Source organism: Cebus imitator, unplaced genomic scaffold, assembly GCF_001604975.1.
Source record: "Cebus imitator isolate Cc_AM_T3 unplaced genomic scaffold, Cebus_imitator-1.0 Scaffold51, whole genome shotgun sequence".
NCBI lineage: Eukaryota > Metazoa > Chordata > Mammalia > Primates > Cebidae > Cebus > Cebus imitator.
In genome coordinates, this window is record NW_016107366.1 from 10,425,017 (window position 1) to 10,435,238 (window position 10,222).

A 10,222-nucleotide genomic window follows, 5' to 3' on the forward strand; every position below is an offset into this window, starting at 1 on the left:
AAAAATAAAAAAATAAAAGTGTACAGTTTGGTGGTATTAAGTATATTCATATTGTTGTACAGCCATCACTGCTATCCATTTCAATAATTTTTTGGTCTTGCACATCTGAAGCTTTTATTTTTTTAGAGATAGAGGTCTTGCTATATTATGCAGGCTAGACTCAAACTCCTAGCCTTAAGCAATCCTTCTCCTCAGCTTCCCGAGTGTCTGAAGCTACAGGCACGCTTCACTGCACCCAGTACAAATCTGAAGTACCCGTTAAACAGTAACTCCCATTCCACTCTCCCAGAGCCCCTGACAACCACCATGCCACTTTGTGTTTATGAATTTGACTACTGTAGGTACTGGCTATAAGTGGAATCTGACAAAGTAGTATTTGTCTTTTTGTGACTGGCTTATTTCACTCAGCATAATGTCCTCAAGGATCACGTACATTGTAGCATGTGTCAGAATCTCCTTCCTTTTTAAGACTTAATAATATTCTAGTGTATGGATACCACGTTTTGATTATCCATTTGTATATCAATGAACAGTTGGTTTGCTTCCACCTTTTAGCTGTTGTGAATAATGCTGCTGTACGTATGCTTCTACAAATATATTTTTGAGACCCTGCTTGCAATTCTTACATACTGAGAAAAGGAATTGCTAGATCATATGGTAATTCTATTTTTAATTAATTTTTTTTTTTTTGACATGGAGTCTAGCTCTGTCACCCAGGCTGGAGTGCAGTGGCACAACCATAGTGCACTGCAGCCTCAAACTCCTGGCATGTGTCTCCTGAATAAGGTTGAACTATGGGTTCACACCACCATGCCTGGCTGATTTTATTTTTTATTTTTAGAGACAGGGTCTCACTGTGTTGCTCAGGCTGGTTGTGAACTCCTGGGCTCAAACTATCCTCCCACCTCAGCCTCTTGAGTAGCTGAGATTATAGGTGCATACCACTGCACCCAGACTGTTTTCTTTTACTTATTTATTTGTTTTTTGAGACAGGGTCTCACTCTGTCACCGAGGTTGAAGTACAGTGGCATGATCCTGGTTCACTGCAATTTCTGCCTCCCAGGCTCAAGCAATCCTCCCACCTCAGCCTCCCAAGTAGCTGAGACTACAGGCTTACCACCACACCTGACTAATTTTTAGGGTGTTTTTGTTTTTGTTTTTGAGATGGAGTCTTGCTCCATCGCCCAGGCTGGAGTACAACAGTGCAATCTCAGCTCACTGCAACCTCCACCTCCCGGGTTCAAGTGATTCTCCTGTCTCAGCCTCCTGAGTAGCTAGGGTTAAAGGTGTGCATCCATCATGCCCAGCAAATTTTTGTATTTTTAGTAGAGATGGGGTTTCACCATGTTAGCCAGGCTGGTCTTGAACTTCTGACCTGAAATGATCCGTCCACCTCAGCCTCCCAAAGCACTGGGATTACAGGCTTGAGCCACCATGCCTGGCCTAATTTTTTGTATTTTTGGTAGAGACTGTGTTTTACCATGCCACCACACCTGGCCCCCTGTTTTCTGTTGGTTTATTATTTTTATTTATTTATTTTTTGAGATGGGATTTTGCTCTTGTTGCCCAGGCTGGAGTACAATGGCACTATCTCGGCTCAGTGTAACCTCCACCTCCTGGGTTCAAGCAGTTCTCCTGCCTCAGCCTCCTGAGTAGCTGGGATTACAGGCATGCACCACCACACCCGGCTAATTTTATATTTTCAGTAGAGATGGGGGTTTCTCCATGTTGGTCAGGCTGGTTTTGAACTCCCGACCTCAGGTGATGCACCCACCTCGGCCTCCCTAAGTGCTGGGATTACAGGCCTGAACCATGCCCAGCCTTTTTTTGTTTTTGTTTTTTGTTTGAGACGAAGTCTCGTTCTGTAGCCCAGGCTGGAATGCAGTGGTGTAGTTTTGGCTCACTGCCACCTCCGTCTCCTGGGTACAAGCAATTCTTCTGCCTTAGCCTCCTGAGTAGCTGGGACTACAGGTGTGTGCTACTATGCCCGGCTAATTTTTGTATATTTAGTAGAGATGGGGTTTCACCATGTTGGTCAGGCTGGTCTCAAACTCCTGATCTCATGATCTGCCCACCTCGGCCTCCCAAAGTGTGGGGATTACAGGCATAAGTCACCTTGCCCAGCCTATTTTCTGTTTTTTAATGGGAGTCATCCTAATGGTGTGAAGTGGTCAGTTTTTATAATTTTAGACATTCTAATATATGTGTAGTGATAGCTCGTAGTTTTCATTTGCATTTTGCTAATGAGTAATAATATTGAGCATGTTTTCATGTGCTTGTTTGCCATCTGTATGTCTTCTTTGGCGAAGTATTTTTTGCTCATTTAAAAAATTGGATTATTTTATTATTATTGAGTTTTGAGAGTTCTTTAAATACATATTCCAAATGCAGGTTTCTTTGCCAGATAAGTAATTTGCAAATATTTTCTCTCAGTATATTTCTTGTCTTTTCATTACCACGAGTGTCTTTTAAAGAACAGATATTCTTAGTTTTGATAAAGTAAATTTGTTTATTTTTATTTATTTATTTTTCTTGGTAGTTACTGGTTATAGCAGATGAAGTAAGTTTAATCAGGTTTTTAAAATTTTTTTTTTTTTTTTGAGACGGAGTTTCGCTCTTGTTACCCAGGCTGGAGTGCAATGGCGCGATCTCGGCTCACCGCAACCTCCGCCTCCTGGGTTCAGGCAATTCTCCTGCCACAGCCTCCTGAGTCGCTGGGATTACAGGCACGTGCCACCATGCCCAGCTAATTTTTTGTATTTTTTAGTAGAGACGGGGTTTCACCATGTTGACCAGGATGGTCTAGATCTCTTGACCTCGTGATCCACCCGCCTCGGCCTCCCACAGTGCTGGGATTACAGGCTTGAGCCACCGTGCCCGGCGGTTTTTAAAATTTTTATGGATTATGCTTTCATGTGGTATCTAAGAAATCTTTTCCTAAAATAAAGGCCACAAAAATTTTCTCCTATGTTTTCTTCTAGAAGTTTTTTTTTTTGTTTTTTTTTTTTTTTTTTTTTTTTAATTCGGTCTCTGTAGACACTGCCAAAAATTGCCAACACCAACTATATTTCAAGTCGTCATGGTGGGGTATTGGGAAAAGTTTCAATTAGCAATAATCAAGCCTTGGATAAACCTCATTGGCTACGATACTGCCACTGTGCAAAGCTTATTCTAGAAGTTTTATAGCTCTAGGGGTTACATTCCTTTTAAAATTCATTCTGTATATGGTGCAAGATATGAATTAAAGCTTGTAACCAAAAAAAATGGTTTTATAAGGGGTTAAAAAAGAAAAAAAAGCTTGTAATTGCGGAACTTTGAGGCTGAGGGAAGATTGCTTGAGCCCAAGAGTTCGAGACCAGCCTGGGCAATGTGGTGAATCTCTGCCTCTACCAAAAAAAAAAAAAAAAAGTTAGCCAGGCGTGGTGACACACACCTGTAGTCCTAGCTACTTGGAAGGCTGAGGCAGGAGGGATCGCTTGAGCCCAGGAGAGGGAGGTTGCGGTGAGCTGAGATCGCACTACTACACTCCAACCTGGGTAATAGTATAAGACTTTGTCTCGAAAAGAAAAAAAGATAGGAAAATAAGGCTTATTTTCTTGGCACATGGATTTTCAGTTGCTTCTTTACCATTTACTGAAGAGACTCCATTCTGCATTGAATTGTCTTTATACCTTTGTCAAAAATCAGTTGTCTAGAAAAATCATCTTTCCGGAAAAAAAAAGGCTAATGTGTTCCACTAATGTTCCTATTTTTTGGTTGTGTTGGCGTTTGTAGATTCTTTGCGTTTCCGTAGAAATTTTAGAATTAGGATATCAATTTCTTTAAAAAGGCCTGCTAGGATTTTGATTGGGATTGGATTTTGATGGGGATTGTATTGAGTCTATTTAAATAAATAAAATAAAACTGAGGGAGAAATAATATTTTTTTGAGATGGAATCTCGCTTTGTTGCCTAGGCTATCGTGCAGTGGCACAATCTCAGCTCACTGTAACCTCTGCCTCCAATTCAAGCTATTCTCTTGCCTTAGTCTCCCAAGTAGCTGGGATTACAAGCACCCGCCACTACACTCAGCTAATTTTTGTATTTTTAATATAAATGGGGTTTCACCATGTTGGCTAGGCTGTTCTGGAACTCCTGACCTCAAGTGATCAGCCCCCCTTGGCCTCCCAAAGTATTGGGATTACAGGTGTGAACCACTGTGCCTGGCTTGAGCCACCTCGCTGGACTGAGAATTAGTGTTCTAATACTGAATTTTTTGATCAAAATCATCTTTAATTTCCTTCAACAATGTTTTGTAGCTTTTGGACAGTCCTGCACATCCTTTATCTGATTTATCCCTGAGTGTTTCAAATTGTGATGCTTTTGTAAAATGGTGTATTTTTAAAATTTCAATATCTGTTTATTGCTATTATATAAAAATGTAATTGATTTTTGTATCTTGAGCTTATATTCTATAATCTTCCTAAATTATTTTATTAGTTTTGGTAACTTTTTAATAGATTTCATCAGGTTTTTTCTGTAGGTTTTCGTACTGTCAGCAAATACATTTTTACTTGTTTCTTTCTGACTTGGATCCCTTTTATTTGTGTTTCTTGTGCTGTCTAAGACCTCCATTTAAGTACAAGTAATGAGCTCTATTCCGTCGTTGATTTTTTTCTTTCTTTCTTTTTCTTTTTTTTTTTTGAGATTGAGTCTCACTCTGTTGCCCACGCTGGAGTGTAGTAGCTCAATCTCAGCTCATTGCAATCTCTGCCTCTCAGGTTCAAGCAATTCTCCTCCCTCAACCTCCCGAATAACTGGGACTACAGTCGCCAACCACCATGCCTGGCTAATTTTTCTATTTTTAGTAGAGACGGGGTTTCACCATGTTGGCCAGGCTGGCCTTGAACTCCTGACCTCAGGTGATCCAGCTGCCTCAGCCTCCCAAAGTGCTAGGATTACAGGCACGAGCCACTGGGCCAGCCAATTTTTTGTATTTTTAGTAGGGGTGGGGTTTTGCCATGTTAGCCAGACTGGTCTCGAACTTCTGGCAAGTGTTCTGCCTCCCAAAATGGTAGGGTTACAGGTGTGAACCATTGTGCCTGGCCGTTATTGATTTTTGAAAAACATTTAGAGCTGGGCACAGTGGCTCATATCTGTAATCCCAGTGGCTTGGGAGGCCAATTTGGGAGGATCATTTGTGCCCAGGAGTTTGGGACCAGCCTAGGTGGCAGAACAAACCCTGTTTTGTTACTAATGTTTTTGAGATAGGGTCTTGTTCTCCGTCGCCCAGGCTAGAGTGCAGTGGTGCCATCGTGGCTCAATGCAGCCATGAATTCCGCAGCTCAAGCAATCCTCCCTCCTACCTCGGCCTCCAGAGTGGCTGGGACTATAGGCATGTGCCACCATGCCTAGCTAATTTTAAAATTTTTTTGTAGATATATTCTCCAGCCTTGGCCTCCCAAAGTACTGCGATTATGGGCATTAGCCACCATGCCCAGACTGTTTTCTGATTTCTATTCCAATACATACATACATACATACATATATATATATACATATATATATATATATATATATATATGTATATATTTCTTTTTTTTTTCCTTCCTTCTGCTCACTTTGGGTTTCATTTGCTCTTTTTCTAGTTTCTTTAGATGATTGCTACTTGTGATCATTGATTTGAGACTTTCATATGTTTACATATGTGGTTTTTTTCATTTTGGTGGCACATATTTGTAGTCCCAGCTACTTGGGAGGCTGAGGTGGGAGGATCCCTAGAGCCCAGGAGGTTGAGTGAACTCATGTCGCATCATGGCACTCCAGTCTAGGTGATGGAGTGAGGCCCTGTCTCAAAAAAAAAAAAAAAAAAGTTGAAATAGAGATCGTGTCTCATTGTGTTACCCAGGTTAGTGTCAAACTGTTGGCCTCTCAAAGTGCCATGATTATTGGGCATGAGTCACTGTGCCTGGCCTTGTTTTCTAGCTTTTTTTTTTATTTTTTTGAGACAGAATTTCTCTCTTGTTGCCCAGGCTGGAGTGCAATGGTGCGATCTTGGCTCACCGCAACCTCTGCCTCCCAGGTTCAAGCGATTCTTCTGCCTCAGCCTCCCAAGTAGCTGAGATTACAGATCTGCACCACTACGCTCGGCTAATTTTGTATTTTTTGTAGAGGTGGGGTTTCTTTATGCTGGTCAGGTTGGTCTCGAACTCTTGGCCTTAGGTGATCTGCCTGCCACAGCTTCCCATAGTGCTGGGATTACAGGCATGAGTCACTGCACCTGGCCTGTTTTCTGACTTTTTAATGTGGAAGATCAGATCATTGATTTCTATTTTCTCTAAGCATTTAAAGCCATGGCTTCCCTTAAGGCACTGTTAGCTGCATTCCACACATTTTGATATGGTTTTTTTTTGTTTGTTTATTTTTTTGAGACAAAGTCTTGCCCTTCACCCAGCCTGAGAATGCAGTGGTACAATCATGGCTCCCTGCAGCACCAGCCTACCAGCCTTGTGATCCTCCTACCTCAGCCTCCCAAGTAGCTGGGACTACAGTTGTGTGCCACCACACCCGGCTAAGTTTCGTATTTTTTGTAGAGGCAGGGTTTTGCCACATTGCCCAGGCAGGTCTCAAACTACTGGACTCAAGTGATCTACTCACCTTGGCATCCTAAAGCACTGGGTTTACAGATGTGAGCCATAGTCCTTGCCTTAACTTTTTTTTTTTTGAGATGGAGTTTCACTTTTGTCACCCAGGGTGTAGGGCAGTGGTGTGGTCTCTGCTCACTGCAACCTCTGCCTCCTGGGTTCAGGTGATTCTCCTGCCTTAGCCTCCTGAGTAGCTGGGACTACAGGCACGCGCCACCATGCCTGGCTAATTTTTGTATTTTTAGTAGAGATGGGATTTCACCATGTTGGCCAGGATGGTCTCCATCTCTTGATCTTGTGATCTGCCTGCCTCTGTCTCCCAAAGTGCTGGGATTACAGGCGTGAGCCACCGTGCCTGGCCCCCTTATTTTTATGTTTAAAGTAGATGTCTTATAGGCAGAATATAATTGGTAGCTGAGTTTTGCTTTTTTTTTTTTTTTTCCTGACTCACAATCTCAGTCTTTAATTGGAGTGTTAATCCATTTACCTTTAATGTATAATCCCATATGGCTGGATTTAAATCTACCATCTTGTTACTTGTTTTCTGTTTGTTTTTTCTTTCTTCATCTTTTCCTAATTTTTTTAGTATTTCATTTTATCTCCATGGTTTACTTACTACCTATATTTCTTTGTTGTATTTTTATTATTTTATTTAAATATAATAAAATAATATTTATTATATTTTGGAGATGGGATCTCACTCTGTTGCCTAGGCTAAAGTGCACAGTAACTTACTGTAGTCTTGACAGTCTTGACCTCCTGACCTCAAGCAGTCCTCCCACCTCAGCCTTCAAAGTGCTGGGATTGCAGGCATGAGCCACCATGCCCAGCATGTTATTTTTACTTTAAACAGTAAATTGTCTTTTTTTTTTTTTTTTTAATGTTCTTCCCCCAAAAATTTTTTTTTTTTTTTTTTTTTTTTTTGAGACTGAGTCTCACTCTGTTGCCCATGCTGGAGTGCAGTGGCGCGATCTCGGCTCACCGCAACCTCCGCCTCCTGGGTTCAGGCAATTCTCCTGCCTCAACCTCCTGAGTAGCTGGGATTACAGGCACGTGCCACCATGCCCAGCTATTTTTTGTATTTTTAGTAGAGATGGGGTTTCACCATGTTGACCAGGATGGTCTCGATCTCTTGACCTCGTGATCCACCCGCCTAGGCCTCCCAAAGTGCTGGGATTACAGGCGTGAGCCACCGCGCCTGGCCAGTAAATTGTCTTTTAAAGACATCATCTAAATAGGAGAAATAGCCTTTTATATGTACTCACATACTTTATAAGTGCTTTTGATTTTTTTCTATAAATCCAAGTTTCCATCTGGTACTATTTTCTTTTCCTAATGAACTTCTTTTAATGTTTCTTGTAGTGCACATCTACTGATGATGAAGTTTCTCTGCTTTTATTTAGAACGTGTTTATTTTGACTTCATTTAAAAAGCTTTTTATTTTGAAAAATTAAAGACCCATAAGCTTCAAGGCTCACCTCAGTTGTTTCTCTTCCCTCAGGGATCACAATTCTCAACAGTCTAAAAGCACTTGTTTCATGTATTTTGCCTAGTTTTCAGTAGCTTACAATGATAGGTTAAGTCCCCCATTCATCTTAGCTAAAAATGGAAATATCTGCCTAGATTTTTATTGAAGATCATATGCAGCAATGATTATATAAATTCTGATTCTGAATTTGCCAAGACTGTTGAGGACATTCATATATCATTCAGTATCCCCTGTATCACTTCATAAATGAGTTACACAATAATTCCTGTTTCTTTTACTTTTTGCCTTGCCTGCAAGGAAAATCAGTTAAGATTTCTACTAGATCATCGCAGTTGTGTTGACTTGGAGGTGACACATTTGCATTCTTGCCTTCTACTAATTTTTTCTTTTCATTGATATTTTATTAATCTGTTTATAAAAGCAGTAGCCCATGTCCCTTGTAGCACATTTTGTTTTTTCTTCCTTCTCCATTCCCTCCCCTGTATTAAGTATTTTACATTGCATGGAACAGAGACATTATAATTGCCTTTAAGTAACTGAGTTTAAGGATTTACAGCAAAAGATGAAGATTAGATGAGACTGTTTTCTCCAGGCCTCCTAGTGTAAAGAATCAACCATAGAGCCGAACCATATGCTCCCATCAGAAACGTGTGCTTCTGGCCAGGCATGCCTCATGCCTGTCATGAGCACTTTGGGAGGCTGAGGCAGGTGAATCACTAGGTCAGTCAGGAGTTTGAGGTCAGCCTGGCCAATATGGTGAAACCCTGTCACTACTAAAAATACAAAAATTAGCCAGGTGTGGTGGCAGGTGCCTGTAATCCCAGCTACTTGGGAGGCTGAGGCAGGAGAATCACTTGCAACCAGAAGGCAGAGGTTGCAGTGAACTGAGATCACGCCACTGCACTCCAGCCTGGGCAAAGGAGCGAAACTGTGTCTCAAAAAAAGAGAGAAAAATGTGTGCCTCTGTCCCCTGTTGGGATTTTCCCTAATCTAGTCTGTTTCTGTGACCAGTGCTTTTGTTGCTCTCTATTAGCTATCTCATGTAACTGTTTTTCTAGAGCCCTGCCTGTGTGCTGTTTTCTCTCTCGTTCTCATTACTAATGCTCACATTAACATTCCAAAGGAGAGTATCTCATTGGTTTACTTAATGACCTGTTGGTGCCAAGCAGCCTTCTAGGTCATTAGGTCTTTAGCCAGCTGAGAGAATCTCTGTTCTTTGGTCATGTGCCACACTTGTTTGAGTTAGGGTCATGTGGGTGGTATAAAATATGATGGCCTATAAAATCTTTCAGAGGCTGGGTATGGTAGCTCATGCCTGTAATCCCAGCACTTTGGGGGGTCAAGGTGGGCAGATCACAAGGTCAGGAGTTCAAGACCAGCCTGACCAACATGGTGAAACCCCGTCTCTACTAAATATCCAAAAATTAGCTAGGCATGGTGGCAAGCGCCTGTAATCCCAACTACTCAGGAGACTGAAGCAGGAGAATCGCTTGAACCTGGGAGGTGGAGGTTGCAATGAGCCGAGATCGCGCCACTGCGCTCCTGGGCAACAGAGCGAGACTCCATCTCAAACAAAACAAAACAAAAAAAAAGCTGTCAGATTGGCACAGCAGGTACTCAGCATTATCCATTCTCCTCCATTATGATATAAAAATTGATTCGTTTTAAATTTATTAGGAACTGTTAATAAACTGGATGTTTCCCCAAAACCAGTCACCTTCATATTTTTAGATTTAGATGAATTGTTGACCTCATTCCTGAAATATTGGGGTTTTTTCCCTTCTAACTTTCATTCTTAGTCACAAAGGACAATCTTTACCACCTTTTAGCCACAACTTAAAATAAATCCATGGTGCTGATTGTTGGTCCAAGAAAGCCCATCTGTTAGAGACTATGAAGAGAAGAGAAAATTCAAATGTTTCCATTCGTGTTAGCGTCTCTAAATTTGGAGGAAGATGAGGTTGAAACTCTAAACTAAAATGAGGTTTTTGGATTATTAGCCCCACCTGGGTTTGAATCCTGGCTTTTCTCATTTACTAGATGATGAGTATCTTCTTTTTTTTTTTTTTTTTTTTTTTTTTTTTTTTTTTTTTTTTTTTTTTTTTTTTTTT

At 41.1% G+C, this 10,222-nt stretch overlaps 1 protein-coding gene and 1 non-coding gene across 2 annotated transcripts in view; one reads left to right on the forward strand and one right to left on the reverse strand.

Annotated features, from left to right (window-relative positions):
* Nucleotides 1–10,222, forward strand: part of LOC108303800 (S100P binding protein) — a 41,573-nt gene that overhangs the window by 22,049 nt on the left and 9,302 nt on the right. The window lies entirely within an intron of this gene.
* LOC119471144 lies at nt 3,028–3,167 on the reverse strand. The gene has a single exon (XR_005200141.1). It is a non-coding gene; the product is annotated as a U4 spliceosomal RNA (small nuclear RNA).